The sequence below is a fragment of the Musca domestica genome, unplaced genomic scaffold (genome assembly GCF_030504385.1).
Source record: "Musca domestica strain aabys unplaced genomic scaffold, Musca_domestica.polishedcontigs.V.1.1 47, whole genome shotgun sequence".
Lineage (NCBI taxonomy): Eukaryota > Metazoa > Arthropoda > Insecta > Diptera > Muscidae > Musca > Musca domestica.
Window position 1 is genome coordinate 70,737 of NW_026712338.1, and position 20,187 is coordinate 90,923.

Here is a 20,187-nt window from a genome sequence, read left to right on the forward strand (position 1 = left end):
CAAATCACCACTTTTCGATTGTTGTGCGACTTGTGTGCGGTGGAGCGCCGTCTTGTTGAAACCAGAACTGCCTCATACGCTTTCGACGAATAATTGGCATCACAAAATTGGTCATCATGTCGCGATAACACTCCTGATTGATGGTAACAGCATGGCCATTTTCATTTTGGAAGAAAAACGGCCGAATGACCGTTTTCGCACTAACGCCGCACCAAACTGTGACTTTTTCGTCATGAAGAGGCACTTCTTGAACCTCCTGAGGATTTTGGAGGAGCAATTTTGCTTATTTACGGTCCCACTCAATATGAAATGGGCTTCATCGGACATGATAATTTTGTTCGAAAATTGCTCGTCATCTTCGGCCATTTCAATGACTCTTTGGGCCCATTCCAATCGACGAGGCTTGTCCGCAGGCAACATTCTTTGTGTCAATTGAATTTTGTAAGGGAACAAATGCAAATCAATGCGAATAATCTGTTGTAAAGTGGCTCGTACGGCAGCGATATTCTCGGCCGATCGCCTTGGTCGACTTTTATATGGCCTCTTCGGATTAGAAAGAGCCTTACCAGTCGAAAATTTTTCGTATAAACGCTTAATGGTGTTCTTAGAAGGTGCACATCTCACATTTTTTAATGTTTTAAAAGCACGTTGAGTTTTCACAATTGACTTCTTCTGTTCAATGTAAATTTCAACTATTTCAGAGCGCTCGCGTGGACTGTATTGGTTCATGGTAAAAATCTGCTTGGACTGATTAGTACCATGTTGCTCTTTTTGAACAATTATAGTATGATATTTTCAAAACCACCACCAGATCTCAACCACAAAAACCAACCGAGACCTCAATATCGAATTTCAGGATTTCAGCCCTATGCATTAACTCAATATGACTAGTATACATTTCCAACATCAACACACCACATTTCCCTACCACAGACACCAACAGTGATCTTAATGCCTAATTTCGGAATTCCAGCTCTATCGGTTTACACAAATCCAAATTGTACCAAATTTAGTACACATATCTACAAATTTCCAAAACTTCCTACACAAACGAATCCTGCACTTCAAATTTCCAAAACTACCACCATACCTCAGACATACAAACTAACAGAAATCTAATTTCCCAATTTCAGAATTACTCTCTTATCGGTTCGCTTAAATACAAATTGTACCAAATTTAGTACCATGTAGTACACATTTGTACGAATTTCCATTGCTCCCAACATACCCCAATCCTAAACAGTAATCTTAATTCCAAATTTCAGGATTCCAAATTGTAACAAATTTAGTACATTTTAGTACAAATAAGTAGAAATTTCCAATTGATCTTACTTCCAAATATCAGGTATCCAACTCCATCGTTTTCTCCCAAAACTTAAATTGTATCAAATTTAGTACCATTTAGTACACATAAGAACCAATTTCCAAATCTTCCTACATACCCCTATCCAACAAATGCAATTGTAATCTTATCTCCAGGAATCCAACTCTAACGGTTCTTGCTAAAATTTAAATTGTACCAAATTTAGTGCCTATTTTTTACTTTCCGTGCACATAAGTTATAATTTTGAAAACTACCTTCACATCCAAATCTTACACTCCCTCACTCAAATTTCAAGATTCCATCTCCATCCGTTCCTCCAAATTCATATTGTACCAAATTTAGTACCGGTCAGTACATTTCATATACATGAGTACGCACTTGCAAAACTACCTCATTACATCGAGCCTCCTCCTCAAGTTTGATTCCCATTCCCAAATTCAAGTTTTTTTTGGCCTTAATCAAACACAAGTTTTTTGCCCTAACCGTTCACATGATTGGAAATGGTACCAAATGGAAAATATTTTAGTACTTTTCTTACACTTTCCAAAAACACTTTGATTCTTCCTTTATTGCCCTCATTTCAAATTTAAGAGTTCTAGTTGTACGGGTCAAATACAAGGGGTCAAATACAAAGGGTACCATATTTAGTAATTCTTTTACCTTTCCTATCATTCTAGCACGAATTTCCAATCACCCAGCTTATCTGACACCTATGAGCCAAGAGTGACTCTCACCCAACATTTCAATATTCCAGCTTTAGCCGTTTCATGTGGGAGTTGATGAATACTCAATCACTTTACTTTTTTATACCCTACACCACAAGGTGGTCAGGGTATTATGTCTTTGTGCATTTGTTTGTAACAGGCAAAAGGAAACGAGATAGACCCATAGTTCCTTTTGATGATCTGCATAGAATCACATTCTGAGTCGATTTATGCATGTCCGTCCGTCCGTCTGTCCATGTATTTTTGTAAACAAAGTACAGTTGGCATTTATTGCCCTATCCAGATGAAATTTTGCACAAATCATTTGTTTGGCCTAAGGACGATAATCGGTCAAAATTTAGATATAGCTCCCATATATATCTTTGTCCGATTTGCCTTTCATTGTGCACCAAACGTGTAATATCAGCCCGAATAGTATGCACATACAACCAGGTTAGGCCTGAAAATAAGTATGCCAAATTTGATCGAAATCGGTTCAGATATCGCTATAGCCTCCTGTACAAAATATTTTGTACATACTTTTGAGTGCGGTTGAGGCTCTGGGAAAAACTAGCAATAAACAATCAATATTCAAAAATTACATATTTCCCAGCCGCCATAAAATTCCACATGTGAAGAATTCAGTGATCTTGTGCGCTGACGCATACGATAATGTGTGAGATAATAAAGGTTATGACCCACAGGCACAGATATTGATGCGTTCAGTAGATGCACAAGACCACTTGAATGATATGTCAAGCAGCCCTGCAATGTTCTCCATTCAATATTAGAATAGATAAGAACAATTGTGTGGCTGCGACTAGGTTAAGTTAGATTAGTTTCAGTAGTACGTAAGGAACATATTTTAGAAATAAAATTAGAATTGAAACTACATCCAAAGAATAAGGTTGTTCTTTCTTTTCTCACCGAAAACTGAATAGAGTTGACAATCGAAGAGGGAGATTGGACTCTATTCTTAACATTAAAAACATTGATCCTCCGAGCAGGATCCAAAACAGAATTGAAATAACACCCTAACCGTTCGGTTGGTTTTCTCTTCTCATTCATTGGTCCTTCGAATAATAAAGAATCGACGACCTAAAATTAAATTGGTTTGAGTTATCCCCCACCAGTGGTAAGAAACTCAAAATAACCAAAAAAGAAGTAGCTATTTTTCAAAAAAGAGGAGAACAGCTACAAAACAAAAGTCTGCTGAGACATTTTAAAAAATAGTCGAAGGGATTAAAGTATTTGAAAAAGCCATAGTGCAAAAATAAAAAAGCCATAGAGGCAGAATAAAAAAAAAAATAAAAACATATTACAAAAAAGACCCGAAGGGCAAAAATTACAAAACACGCCATAGGGGCAAAACCAAAAAAAAAAAAAACTTATTAAAAAAAAGAGATAAGAGGACAACAAAGTCCCAAATAAAAGAAAAACATACAATTTTGAAAAGAGGACATCAAAGTCCCAACTGGAAAAAAGCAAAAAATAGAAAAAAGCCAAGAAGGCAATATAAAAAAATTTTTAAAAGAGGACAAATAGTCCCATCTAAAACATTTAAATAAAAAATGAATAAAAAAATGGAAGAAAATATCACCACTTTGGCAGACTATTTCCAGCTATTAACGTCGACGTCAGCCTTTGAAAAGGTGAAACACGTCGCGGCATGGAAGGTACTGGTAGAAAACACATATTACCAGTTACGACGGTACTTGAGGGTACACCAAAAATATCTTCCAACCCATATGAAGACATTGTCCTGTGATGTGGATATGTGTATGTTATCAGCAATGAAGCTTTTAGCAACCCGGAGTCGCAATTACACAGGCTTGGACATCGATGAAGAAATCGAAGATTCGATGAAACCTCCATCACGATGGATACTCTCACTGAAATATGACCATTTAACTTGGGAAGAGCAAGTGGAAGAAAACAGACAACTCAACTATGTCGAAACAAAGGAAGATTACGACAGAGAATTGGAAGATGGTTTGCACGAACAAATGCAAGCCTATGAAAATAATTTACAATCTCTGCAGGGACAAGCAATCGAATTGCGTTCTCAAATAATAATCGAAGTGGAAAAAAGTGAAACGATATTGAGAAATGCGAAGGCCCGCGAAAAATATCTGCTCGCCAAATCTGAAGAAAACCTGCGGGCCAAAGATGAACAATTCGAAGAAAAACATCGAGTTCAGAATGATCAAGTGCGACATCTAAAAACGAAGTTAAAGAAAGTCAATGAAAAATTGGCTAGCTCGGAAAGAGCGCGACGAGTCTTGGAAGCTGAGAAAGATGACCTGTCCAAGCAACTAGCAAGTGTAAGAAAGGGAGATAATGCTGTTAATCTAAAACAGATTCGATGTTTAGAAGGAAATATTGTGAAGTGCTTCCCGCCGGCAAGTCCTCATTTTGAGGAACGGGAAGAAGAAAAACGTTCTGGTGTCGTGTTAGCGCTGACATATAGAAAACCATTTCGGGAGGAACCTCTCAATTTAGTAAAAACCAATCGATGCAATGGCAATGAGGACGACCGTTTTGTAAGAGAAGTAATAAATAGTCTTATTGCAGAAGAGGAAAAAGAAGAAAAGTCGCCACGCACAGAAGGTTCAAAAAGTGTCGACGAATGTGGTAAATTAGCAGGAAAAGAATGCATCGATGAAGTAGAAAAAGCCAAAGAAATGTCTCTGGTTCCGGAAGTGTATTACCACCACCACAAACCACCAATAACCTTAAGAAAGGAAGACGACAAAGCAGAGCGTACCATGGAGCCAATGGTAATCCTTTCCGACGTGAATGATGGCGGTCTGCATCGATGGACTATTAATTCGGTAGTATGGAAAATGAAGCCGGCAGATAAAGGTGGTGGTATCGGCAAGAGAGGCTGGATAGGAAAGTGGAGCCGTTTCCTGCAAGCGGTCACCTAGGATAATTTATATAGTATAGTATAATTAGTTTTAAATCTAAGTATCTAAATATTTTTTATACAGTCCTGTTCTACACCAATTTAATTTCTAATACAGTCCACTAAAATATACGCATTTAAGCCGCCCGGGAGAATGTACAAAATACTTTGTACATACTTTTGAGTGCGGTTGAGGCTCTGGGAAAAACTAGCAATAAACAATCAATATTCAAAAATTACATATTTCCCAGCCGCCATAAAATTCCACATGTGAACAATTCGGTGATCTTGTGCGCTGACGCATACGATAATGTGTCAGATAATAAAGGTTATGACCCACACGCACAGATATCGATGCGCTCAGTAGATGCACAAGATCACTTGAATGAAATGTAAAGCAGCCCTGCAATGTTCTCCATTCAATATTAGAATAGATAAGAACAATTGTGTGGCTGCGACTAGGTTAAGTTAGATTAGTTTCAGTAGTACGTAAGGAAAATATTTTTGAAATAAAACTAGAATTGAATCTACAGCCTAACCGTTCGGTTGGTTTTCTCTTCTCAATCACCTCCCATATATAACTTCGTCCGATTTACATTGGATTGTGCACCAAGCGTATAATATTTGCCCAAATTGGATGAAATTTGGCTCTTACGACCGAATTGAGTCTCGAAGCTAGTATGTCAAATTTGGTGAAAATCGGTTCAGATATAGCTATAGCTCCCATATATATTGTTCATCCGATTTCTTATATTTGTTACCCGCAGCTGTAATATGCACTCCGTAAGAACGATATTTAGAGAAATATATCAAATACAGCTCAGAAATATCTTTGCCAAATTTTATCGAGATCGATTCCGATTTGGATATAGCTCCCATATATATTTTTATCCGATTTCAAATTAATTGTGCACCAAATGGGCAATACAAGTCCGAATTTAAAAGATACAAATGCCTCGGCATATTTAGTTGTTTGAACTTTAAATTATAATTATAATCATAGCGTGGATTCTCCCATAAAAACTTTTAATTGTTATGCGCAGCTCTACTAAATTAGCAAAGTGGTGTAGGGTATCATAAAGTCGGCCCCGCCCTTTCTTTACTGGTTATACATTTAAATAAAATATATTTTTATACCCTCCACCATACTATGGAGGGTATATTAACTATGTCATTCCGTTTGTAACTCCTCGAAATACTCATATCATACCCCACAAAGTATAAATATTGTTGATGTGCGTAAAATACTAAGTCGATTTAGCGATGTCTGTCTGTCTGTCCACCTGTCTGTCTTTCGAACGAATTGAGATAGAAAGGTACAATTTTGCACACATGTTTATTTTGCCAGTAGTTAAGTTCGTAAAAGGGCCATGTCGATCCACGTTTTCATATAGCCCCAAAATAACGGTACCTCCCAATATTCAGTATTTTGATGATTTTAGCGTCATTATTCACCTGAATTGTTTCAAATTACGTATTTAGAGTTCGTAATGGGAACTACAGTCTGTGACAGAAAATTGTCTATGCAGGTTCACGTATGGTACCTCCCTATATTCGGTATTTTATTTATTTTAGCTACATTATAAACAGATTTTTTTTTCAAGTTTAGCATTTGAATATTATAATAGCTTATGTCAAAAGTTGCCTATTGTTATGTTTTATGATTTTGTAATAAAACACATTAAGACGTATTTTAATATTTTATTAAATATTTAACCGATAAATAATTATACAACTTTCCAATTTGAGATCTCTTTAAGAACTGATCTTTAAACAAACTACAGTGTATTACAAAAGTAAATATTCTACAACTGAAATTGATGAGCATGAAAATATGATATATATAATAACTTGGGAGTTAAAGTGGAGTTGGAGAACACGTCTGTTGAAGAGCAAGAGAGAGAGAGAGAGAGAGAGAGAGACAGTGGGAACATAACAGTAAGTTTCTCGGAGAGGAATTGTGAATTAAAGAAGTTGGATTAAATCAGAGATGTCTAGTAAGTTTTGTAAGTAAAGAATAGTGAGTTAGTTACAGTAGGGGCAAAATAATATGACTCTATGCAGGTCCACGTCGTCGTATAGACCCTAATATACGGCTACATTCGGTATTTTTAAGATTTTGACATAATTTTTAATGGATTTTATTTTTTTGAAAATTGCCAAATTTGTACCAAATGGTGGAGTGTATTCAAAGTTCGGCCCGGCTTACAACTTTTTTACTAGATTATTTATTACACTAGATATCACTTATTACAGCTGTATCCTCTTAGAATATATATATGTATATAATCGATATTATTAACTGTAATCAACACTAAATCATAATACAGGTAATTTCTTTAATATTTACTTCCTTTTTTAAATTATCTGAAAGGATGAAGAGTAAATAATTCCAATTGAACCAATGACAAGGGCGGTGTCGTGCAACATCAATAAATTAGCCACCCTTATTCCTTGTAACAAAGCCATTAGCCTGTGCTGTGTTAAAGGTAAAAGTTCAAACAATATTTGATAGCAACTGCTGGTTCATTGAATGGTATTGGTATGATGAGTTTGCATTGCAAGCAACCCTTTCGTTGTGCACTTTCACAATTGGCACGAAAGTATATTGACTCTGTTAAACACTATTGCACTTCAGTTGATGCTGCTGACCCATTGAACTTGAGAGAGAGACAGCAAGGAGAACCAATTGATTTTCACATGAAAGTACATTGTCATACTCAATATCGTGTGTGAAGGTAGCTTTATAATCTCTCCACTATTGCACGGAAGGTATAATAAGTTTGTCATTCCGTTTGTAACACCTCGGAATATATAAATTGTATATTATCTTGATCAGCATAAAATTCAATGTCGATTTGGCGTTGTCCGGCCGTCTGTCTATTCGTCTGTAGAAATCACTCTATTCTCTAAATGAAATGTAGTAGGTTTTCATATTTTACTGCGACGTATTTTATTTCTGCAGGTCTTTTGTCATATACACATTTTGTCTCTTCAATATTTTTTGAATTTTTAGGATTGATTTCTAGGAATCTATACACATTGTCTTCGCAATATTGCAGATAAAAGTACGAGGAATATTTTTGTTGAAAGTTTTAACCTTCAATCCAGTCAACAAAGAGGCTTTTTGGCACCTTGGAGGGTATATTAACTTTGTCATTCCGTTTGTAACATCCTTAAATATTCGTCGTAGACCCCATAAAGTATATATATTCATAATCAGCATAAAATTCTAAGTCGATTTAACGATGTTCGTCTGTCTGTTGAAATCACGATACAGCCCATATTATTTGACGTAGAGCGCCAAAATTTAGCAGAGCAATTTGTATTGTGTCTAGGATGATTAATGGTATTGAAAATGAGATATATCGGTCCACGTTCAGGTATAGTCCCCATATAACGGTACCTCTCGATATTTGGTGTTTTGATTATTTTTACCACATTTTTTTTACGGATTTGTCTAAAAATTTGTATTTGATGGTCATAATGGGTTCCAGCTCCCCATATAACGGTACCTCCCGATATTCGGTACTTTGATGGTTTTTGCCACATTTTTCACTGATTTGTCTAAAAATTGGTATTTGTGGGACATAATGAGCCCTAGCTCGTGTGGCGAAACATTGTATGTATAGGGACACGTTTTGGTATAGTCCCCATATAATGGCACCTCCAGATATTCGACATTTTAATGGTTTTTGCCACATTTCTTCTAATGTTTTCTTTACCCTAAGGTGGAGGGTATTAAAAGTTTGGGGCGGCCGAACTTAATGTTTTTTTTTACTTGTTTACTTGTTAAAATTAATTGATTGCTCCCTTTAAACGTAGTTGTAGCAAGTCAAAATATTCTATAAAAATATTTGTCATAAAATTGTACTATAGGTCTTAGAAGACGTAAAAGTTTTTATCTTACCTAAACTATATACATATATTTAATATATATATATTTAATATACATTAAAGAGCCATATAAGGGTTAAATCTGTACTTTGTTTGAGTTTGAACAAAATTCCCAACAAAGCGTAATTTTAGAAAAATGACGTCAAAGACAAAATTATTCTTCATCAAGTTTAACTATAAGTAAAAAAAAATCCCTATTTCCACTCTAATTCCAATTCTATATTATCTAATTTCAAAGTTCTATCCTAAATATTGGGAAATATATCTCAAACTATAGGGGTCCCTTTGTATATGGTCAAGACTATATAAGGACTATAACAACTTTAAGCCTAAGAACCCAACACACCTTTTGGGGTTTAATTCCTATTATTTCCTAATACAAAACTGGCTATTTATAAATTATAAAAAATTTGCAGCGAAGAGAGAAAAGTGATACACTGTTCAAAAGTAAACAAGTTTTTTTACTAAGAGATATTTATTAAATTTTTTCATGATTAACGAAATCGGTACCGATTTCAATATAATTTGGCAAATTTATTTTTTAACAAACTCCGTCACTTATTCCAAATAACATTGGAATCGAACATACATATCATGTTTGGTGTATCAAATTAACGAATTCTGTCGAAAATATATATGGGATCTATATCCAAATCTGTACCGATGTCAATATAATTTGGCAAATATATTTTCTGATCAAACTCCGTAACTCATTCTAAATTTGGAGGCTGTATCTGTAATCAATCAATAGATATGTGCATATCAAATCCACATTTTTGGGAGGACCTTCGATTCTGGTGCTATATATCCAGTTCCAAGTCGAATTTCAAAAATTTTTATAGCCTATCTTACTTTAAGGCGATCTTGCAGTATACTTGGAAATGTTCAGGAAAATCTGTGCAGCGTTTTTCGAGTCCATAACTTACAAACAAACATGCAAACATTTTCCTCTTTTATAGAAATAGATTCTCTTTCAGAGGGTAAAGTACTCAGAAAAAAAACCCGCAATGTGGATTTTCAGACAATTACATTAGAAAATGTAGCTATAATTTTCAAAATATAAAATATTGAGGGGTATGGTACTAAGGGGGTACTAGCTAAAGTACTCAGAAGGGGGTACCCTTATATGGGGGCTATTCTAAGTCGTATACCTATATAGATAATTCTCTTTCAGGGAATAAAGTACTCATAAAGAAGTTCTTGTGTAGAATTTCAGAAAATTCCACTGAAAAGTGTGGAAAAAATCAGTAAAATACAGAATATTTTGGGGGGTACCGTTATATGGGTGCTTTACGATATCGTGGACCAGGGGATAAAGTACTCACAGGGAACTCCTTGTATTTATTTTCAGACAATTCCATTGAAAAATGTGACTAGAATCATGAAAATACCGAATATCAGGGGTATGATTATATGGGGGCTATACGATATCGTGGAGCGATATAGCCCATCTTCGAACTTGACTTGCCTGCAGACAAAATATAGATATTTTTAGAATGTTAGCTTCCTATATTAATTCATTTTGACTGTAGCGTGTTTACAACAGACGGAAGGAGAGGTCTTAGAATTTTACGCTGATCAATAATATATATATATATATATATATATATATATATATATATATATATATATATATATATATATATTGTTGGGTCTAATATTATTATTTTGATGAGTTACAAACGGAATGATGAAATTAACATACCGTCCTTACTATGTGTGGTGGTGGGGGAGGGTATAAAAATCAAAAGGTTTAAGGTTTAGTTTGCTTGCTTCCAATTTGGTATTTAGAGCTTGCAATGTGTTCTACAATTATTCCGTGTTGAGGGGTATTGAAAAAATCCATTTTTTAAATGTTGCTCATTTTATATTCTGCTTTCAGTTGCGAATAATTCTGTTTCAATATATTTAACTTTATATGTGTTTTTGTATATTTAACTTAATCGATATTAACCTTTAATGTTACCCATTACATTCTGCTTTGATTTCGATGCAATAATCACGAAAAATGTACAAGGACGAAGCTCTGAAAAAATTAACTTACTTGGTTTTTAATGGGCATAATAAATCTACTAGGATAACATTCTGTTTCTCAGAATATAAATGTATGACTTTAAATCAATACAAATCCCAAAAAATGTACAAAGACAAACATTATGCTTAAGAAAAAGTGGCGCACGGGTATGATATGCGCATATAACCATAACAAATTGCTCCTGGCTGGGTCATGACAATGGCAAACGAGACGAGATGAAGGCAAAGAAAATTTAACCAAGGATTAAGCCAATATACTATAATATAATAAAGCTGTTTAATTTTTGCAGACAATCTCAAATAGGCCGTGTAAAAGAAAATCTTCATATCTTATGATGAAAGAAAAACGAGCAAAAGTACAAGTAACGAGTAAAAAAGCTGTAAGTTCAAATTTGGTGTTTGAAGTTCGTAATGGATACTATAGCCTAAGACAGAAAATGGTCTGTGCCGGTCCACGTCTTCGTATAGCCCTCATATAACGGTACATACCGATATTCGGTATCTTGATGTTTTTAGCCACATTATTCACCGGACTTCTTTCAAATTTGGTATTTGAAGTTCGTAATGGATACTACAGCCTATGACAGAAAATTGTCTGTGCCGGTCCACGCCTTCGTATAGCCCTCATATAACGGTACCCCACGATATTCGGTATTTTGCTAATTTTAGCTACATTATTACCGATTTTTTTAAGTTTCGAATTTGGCTTATGACAAATGTTACCTATGCAGGTTCATACCTAAATCTTACTTCACGCAAATCGAAATTTTAACACTAAAGTTACAATTTTCGAAAATTACAAATTTCGAAAACTACCTCCATATCCCAAACTATAATCTGCCAGTGATCCAGTGATGTTAATTTTAAAGTACAGGATAATACCCGTTTCTCCAAATTCGAATTGTTTCAAATTTAGTACCGTTTAGTATTTATACCGTACAACATTATGTGTTGGGGGCATTATAAGTTTGATTGGGCCAAAAATTATGTAACACGTCGAAATATTGGTTTCCCACATGGGAGAGTATACAGGGTTGCCCATATTCGACGGACCCACGTTTTTTTTTTTTTTTTAAATCAAAAATTGGCGGTTGGCAATGTTAATCATTTAATTTGTTCCAAGTAGATTTGTTTACATCAATTTTTGAATATGATATCTCTCAAATGGCCGCCTCTGGCGTTGATGATGTATTGTGCCCTTTTTGCTGCATTTTCCACCGTTTTTGCCAACATTTCGGCCGGAATAGCGGCTATTTCTTCACGAATGTTGTCCTTGAGCTCTTCTACGGTCCTTGGCTTGTTAACGTCTACCTTTGACTTCAAATATCCCCACAAGAAGAAGTCAGGCGGCGTCAAATCGGGCGAACGCAGTGGCCAGTCCAAATCACCACTTTTCGACATCAAACGGCCCGCAAACAAATTCTTCAGAAAATCGATTGTTATGCGACTTGTGTGCGGTGGAACGCCGTCTTGTTGAAACCAGAACTGCCTCATACGCTTTCGACAATTAATTGGCATCACAAAATTGGTCATCATGTCGCGATAACGCTCCTGATTGATGGTAACAGCATGGCCATTTTCATTTTGGAAGAAAAACGGCCCAATGACCGTTTTCGCACTAACGCCACACCAAACTGTGACTTTTTCGTCATGAAGAGGCACTTCTTAAATCTCCTGAGGATTTTCAGTGGCGTAAAAACGGTAATTTTGCTTATTTACGATCCCATTCAATGTGAAATGGGCTTCATCGGACATGATAATTTTGTTCCAAAATTGCTCGTCATATTCGGCCATTTCGATGACTCTTTGGGCCCATTCTAATCGACGAGGCTTGTCCGCAGGCAACATTCTTTGCGTCAATTGAATTTTGTACGGGAACAAATGCAAACAAATGCAAATCAATGCGAATAATCCGTTTTAAAGTGGACCGAGCCATGCCCAACTGCTGAGAACGGCGTTTTTGAGATGTTCTTGGGGACTTCTCAACACTGGCTCGTACGGCAGCGATATTAGCGGCCGATCGCCTTGGTCGACTTTTATATGGCCTCTTCGGATTAGAAAGAATTTTTTTCGTACAAATTTTTTTCGTACAAACGCTTAATGGTGTTCTTAGAAGGCGCACTTCTCACATTTTTTAATTTTTTAAAAGCACGCAAAGCAAAGTTTTCACAATAGATTTCTTCTGTTGAATGTAAATTTCAACTATTTCAGAGCGCTCGCGTGGCGTGTATTGGTTCATGGTAAAAATCTGCTTGGACTGACGCTTCAAACGCGGTATGTCATTAAGCGATGTGACATCTCTGTCAAAAGTTATGGCGTTGCCAGATGGGTCCGTCAAATATGGGCAATCCTGTATATGGAAGCTATATCCAATACTAAGCCGTTCTCGATAAAATTTGGCAAAAGTATTTCTGAGGTCTATAAGATATTTTGTACCAAATATCATTTTTGCCGAATGCATATTACGAATATGAGTGACTTTAACACTAAATCGGATGAAACATATTCATGGAAGCTATAACTATATCTGATACGATTTTCTCCCAATTTGATGTATTTCCTTCTAGACTGAATTCGGTCGGATGTACCGAAATTCAGGACTTTTGGACTGATATTGGCCATTTATTAACCCAAAATCGGTTGAAGATATATATGGGAGCTATAGCCAAATATGAACCGATCTTAATAAAATTTAGCATAGATATCTGGTCGCAAATATCATTGTTGTCGAATGCATATTCCGAATGTGAGGGACCTAAATACCAAATCGGATGAAACATATATATGGGAGCTATAGGTACATATGATATGATTTTCTCAAAATTTGATGTACTTGCTTCTAAACTGAATTCGGTCGGATGTACCAAGATTCAGGCCTTTTGGACTGATATTGGCCATTTAGTGCACAATTAATCGAAAATTGATTGAAGATATATATGTAGCAATATCCAAATCTGAACAGATCTTGATACCTTTTGGCAGAGTTATTTGTGACCCGTATCTGATATCTACATCTGAACCGAATTTAACCAAAGTTAATGAACTTGACTCTAGACTGATTTCAGTCGGATGTGCCAAAATTCAAACTTGGTGCATAATTAACCCGAAATCGGTTGAAAATATATATGAAAGCTATATCCAAATCTGAACCGATCTTGAAAAAATTGATATACTGTTTTCATAGCTGTATCTGATGCCAAAGATCATACACCTTCCAGAAAATTTTCGCCATTTATTCTGATGCCACGGTCGATTAATACGAGCGGCTGTTTTGGCGGCCCTGACCATCACCATGGCAGACGCTTGAGTTCTGGTGGCCAATCGAATGTGCACATTTTCAGCTGACCTCTTTGGCAAGTAAACACGATCATTTTGTTTGTTTAAAAACTGCTACTACGACGCGGGTTCTGATCAAGTCTCTTCTTTACTTTTTAACCCATTTCTGCTATATACAATATAATGAGCTGTCACTGGAATAATTTTAACAGCTGTCGGACGCGTGGCTTAGAAATGACAGCAATCTGAAGTTAGTAGCAGTTCTTTTTATCTCACCCTGTATATTATATTACAAGAGTTCAGTCTCTAAAATCAAAAACAATCGCTTAAATAACAATAGGATGTTATTAATTAAGCAAATATACGCTAACATAAAATTTGATTGGTAATTAAATAAATTCGGTTAAATTAATAAAAAGAAAAATTTAGACTTTAATAAAAAAACATAAAAATAATTTTATAAATTTTCAGATTTCATATTTTTGGTGAATATAACTATAGTTCATTTTGATATAAGAATCGGTAAAAAAAAAAAACAAATTAAATAATACGTTTATAGTATTACATTAACATAAATAACAATTCAATCCTTCGTGAGAAACATAAAAATACAAGAATCTAAATCTATAAAGAAGATAAAGGTTTGTAAGCTTGTAATTTATGAACTCCAAAATCTCTAAACAGATTTTCCTGAAAATTTCCAAGTATAATACAACATAGCCTGAAAATAACATAGGCTATATACATTTTTGAAATTCCACTTGGAACTGGGGATATAGCATCAGAAACGGAGGTACCTCCCAAAAATTTAGTTTTTGTATGCACATATCTATTGATCGATTACAGATACAGTCTCTAAATTTGGAATGCGTAACGGAATTTGGAGCAAAAATAAATTTGAACAAATATATTTTCGGCCGATTTGATGCATTAAACATTAAATTTCAATAAAATTTGGGAAGCGTGATGGATGCATGTGTTGTGATGCTAAATTATATTGAAATCGCTTCAGATTTGGATATAGCTCCCATATATATTTTCGACCGATTTCACATATTTGATGCACCAAACACGATATGTACGTCCGATTTCAAAGAAATTCAGAATATGTGTGGCGAAAGTTGGTTACAATAATAAATTTGACAAATTAAATAGACATTGGTTAAGATTTGGATATAGCTCCCATATATATTCTCGGCCGATTTCCATTTGATGCACTAAACACGGTATGTACCCTCCATTTTAAAGATTTATGGAAGGTGTGACGGAATTTGGTATAAAAGTAATATTAGTCAAATTATATTGAAATCGGTTCAGATTGGGATGTAACTTTATTAAGAAACATTGACCCACAACGCCTTTGCAATGGTATTAGGCTAACGGTAAAAAACTACACAACAATTAACGGGGAAGTATGTTGCTACCTCGAATTCACTAATTGCAATAGAAATGCCATTCAACTCCAACAAATTGCAGTTTCCAACACGCTTGGCATTTGATGTGAAACCATGTTCATGTTCACGCGTTAGTAGACCGTAGATGTTCTCGCATTGGTAGACCGAGCTATTTGTTTGTTTACGCATTGAGGTATTACAATAAATACGTTTCTTAAATTTTTGAATTTGTTTTATTTTTTTTTTAACCACAAAATATTCGTATATAAAATTTTGAATACATATATAATTAACAAGTAGAAAAGCTATAAGTTCGGCTGGGCCGAACTTTGAATACCCTTCGTCACCATTTGGAACGAATTTGGCAATTCTTAAAAACAATAAAATCCGTTAAAAACTCAAATCTTAAAAATGCTGAATGTAGCTGTTGTATTAGAGTCTATATGACGACATGAACCTGCATAGGTAACATTTGTCATAAGCCAAATTCGAAACTTAAAAAAATCGGTAATAATGTAGCTAAAATTAGCAAAATACCGAATATCGGGGGGTACCGTTATATGAGGCCTATACGAAGACGTGGACCGGCACAGACCATTTTCTGTCTTAGGCTGTAGTATCCATTACGAACCTCAAACACCAAATTTGAACTTACAGCTTTTTTACTCGTTACTTGTTCTTTTGCTCGTTTTTCTTTCATCATAAGATATGAAGATTTTCTTTTACACGGCCTATTTGCGATTGTCTGCAAAAATTAAACAGCTTTATTATATTATGGATTATTAGCTTAATCCTTGGTTACATTTTCTTTGCCTTCATCTCGTCTCGTTTGCCATTGTCATGACCCAGCCAGGAGCAATTTGTTATGGTTATGTGCGCACATCATACCCGTGCGCCACTTTTTCTTAAGCATAATGTTTGTCTTTGTACATTTTTTGGGATTTGTATTAATTTAAAGTCATACATTTATATTCTGAGAAACAGAATGTTATCCTAGTAGATTTATTATGCCCATTAAAAACCAAGTAAGTTAATTTTTTCAGAGCTTCGTCCTTGTACATTTCTCATGATTCTTGTATCGAAATCAAAGCAGAATGTAATGGGTAACATTAAAGAGTAACATCGATTAAGTTAAATATACAAAAACTGATATAAAGTTAAATATGTAAAAACATAATTATTCATAACAGAAAGCAGAATAGAAAATGTGCAAAATTAAAAAAAAAATGGGTTTGTCCGGGCCAAACTTTCAATACCCTTCAACACAGAATAATTGTAGAACACATTGCAAGCTCTAAATACCAAATTGGAAGCAATGTTAAAAAAACTCAATAAACTAAACCTTTAACCTTTTGATTTTTATACCCTCCACCACCTATAGTATGGAGGGTATATTAAGTTCATCATTCCGTTTGTAACTCATCGAAATAATCATTTTAGACCCAACAAAATATATATATTATTGATCAGCGTAAAATTCTAAGACCTCTCCGCCCGTCTGTTGTAATCACGCTACAGTCAAAACTAATTAAGATAGGAAGCTAAAATTTAAAAAAAAAAATTATCTTTTGTCTGCAGGCAGGTCAAGTTCGAAGATGGGCTATATCGCTCCACGATATCGTATAGCCCCTATATAATGATACCCCCGATATTCGTTATTTTCATGATTCTAGTCACATTTTTCAATGGAATTGTCTGAAAATAAACATAAGGAGTTCCCTGTGAGTACTTTATCCCCTGAAAGAGAATTGTTTATATAGCTGCACTTTATCGTATATTCTCTACATAACGGCACCTCCCGATATTTGGTATTTTGATGATTTTAGGCGCATTCTCCAATGGAATTGTCTGAAAATAAACACAAGGAGTCCTTGTGCGCACTTTATCCCCTGGTCTACGATATCGTAAAGCACCCATATAACGATACCCCCCGATATTTTGTATTTTACTGATTTTTCAGTGGAATTTTCTGAAATTCTACACAAGAAGTTCTTTATGAATACTTTATTCCCTGAAAGAGAATTATCTATATAGCTGTACGACATCGAATAGCCCCCATATAAGGGTACCCCCCTATATTTGGTATTACGATGACTTATGAGATGTTTCGCACCGGAATTGTTTCAAATTTCGAATATAAATTTGAATTTTGATTTTTTTTGAAGTTTTTTAAATGTTTTTTCCAAATAGTGGAGGGTATAAAAAGTCGGCCTGGCCGAACTTAGCTTCTGTTTTACTTATTAAGTTCATCATTCTATTCATAAAAATCCACACAAGGTGTTCTTTCTGAGTACTTTACTTCTGAAAGAGAATTGTTTATATAGGTCCACGATATCGTAAGCCCTCAAACAACGGTAACCCGCCGATATTCGGTATTTCGATCATTTTAGCCAAATTTTTCAATGGATTTGTCTGAAAATCAACACTGGGGTTCTTGCCGAGCACTTTACCCTCTGGAAGGGAATTGTTGGTATAGGTCCACGATGTCGTATTTTGATGATTTTAGCCACATTTTCCAATGGATTATCTGAAAACCCCCACAAGGAGCTCTTTCTGAGTACTTTACCCTCTGGAAGAGAATTGTTTATATAGGTCCACGATATCGTATAGGCCCCATACAACGGTACCCCCCCCCCCCCCCGATTTTCGGTATTTTCATGATTTTAGCCATATTTTGCAATGGAATTGTCTGAAAATTCACACAAAGAGTTCTTTCTGAGTGCTTCACCTTCTGGGAGAGAATTGTTTAGCTAGGTCCACGATATCGTATAGCTCCCATACAACCGCACCCCTCGATATTTTATATTTTGATCATTTTAGCTACATTTTCAAATGTAATTGTCTGAAAATCCACATTGCGGGTTTTTTCTGAGTACTTTAGTTAGGTCCACGATATCGTATAGCCCCCTTAAAAGCGTACCCCTCCATATTTTATATTTTCATCATTTTAGCCACATTTTCTAATGTAATTGTCTGAAAATCCACATTGGGGGTTTTTTCTGAGTACTTTACCCTCTGAAAGAGAGTCTATATCTATAAAAGAGGAAAATGTTTGTATGTTTGTTTGTAACTTATGGACTCGAAAAACGCTGCACAGATTTTCATGAAAATTTCCAAGTATACTGGCTATAAAAATTTTTGAAATTCGACTTAGATATATAGCACCAGAATCGGAGGTCCTCCCAAAAATTTGGATTTGATATGCACATATCTATTGATTGATTACAGATACAGCCTCCAAATTTAGAACGAGTTGATTTGATCAGAAAATATATTTGCCAAATTATATTGAAATCAGTTCAGATTTGGATATAGCTTCCATATATATTTTCGACAGATTTCGTTTTTTTTTGATGCCTCAAACACGATATGTATGTTCGATTTCAATGAAATTTGGTTGAGATTCGGATATAGCTCCCTCATATATTTTCGACCGATTTCGTTTATTTAATGCTTCAAACACGATATGTATGTAGATTTCAATGAAATTTGAATTGAATGACGGAATTTGATAGCAAAATAAATTTGCTAAATTATATTGACAACGGTATAGATTTGTGTGTTTTCGACCGATTTCGTTTATTTGATGCCCCAAACACGATATGTATGTCCGATTCCAATGAAATTTAAAATGTGCGACGGGATTTGATCAGAAAATAAATTTGGCAAATTATATTGAAATCGGCTCAGATTTGGATTTTCGGCCGATTTCACATATTTGATGCACCCAACGCCATATGTATGTCCGATTCCAATGAAATTCGGGCTGAGAGGCGAGATTTGGAACCACAAAAAATTTGCCAAATTACATTGAAATCGGTTGAGGTTACGGTATATCTCCCATATATATTTATCGCTCAATTTCATGTATGTTATGTACCAAACACGATATGTATGGCCGATTGCAATGAAATGTGTGGCGGAATTTGGTAACAATAATAAATTTGTCAAATTAATTAGAAATCGATTAAGATTTGGATATAGCTCCCATATACATTCTCGGCCGATTTCACATATTTGATGCACCAAAAGGAAGACGGAATTTGGTGTAAAATAAAATTTTGTCAAATTATGTTGAAATCAATTCAGATTGGCATATGATTTTATTAAGAAGCATTGACTTACAACGACTTTGCAATGGTATTAGGTTATCAGTAAAAAAAAACTACACAACAATTTAATTGAGGATACGATTATTACGGGGAACTATGTTGCTACCTTGAAGTCACTAATTGTTACAGAAATGCCACTCAACAGATCCACGTCTTTGCATACACCACCAATAAAACGGCTATATTCGGTATTTTTAAGATTTTAACAAAATTTTTGGCGAATGTTTTTTTTTATTTTATTTTTTTTTTTTGCAAACTGGTGGAGGGCATTCAAAGATCGGGCCGGTCGAACATACTGCTTCTTTTGAGGAATGATTCTAGATCAGCTTCCATTGTGAGTCTTTGAATATTCAATTTGTATCATGAAAAAATGTAATAAATTTCTCTTAGTAAAAAACTTGTTTACTTTTGAACAGTGTATCACTTTTCCCTCTTCGCTGCGAACTTTTTATAATTTATAAAGAGCCAGTTTTGTATTAGGAAATAATAGGAATCAAACCCCAAAAGGTGTGTTTGGTTCTTAGGCTTAAAATTCAAA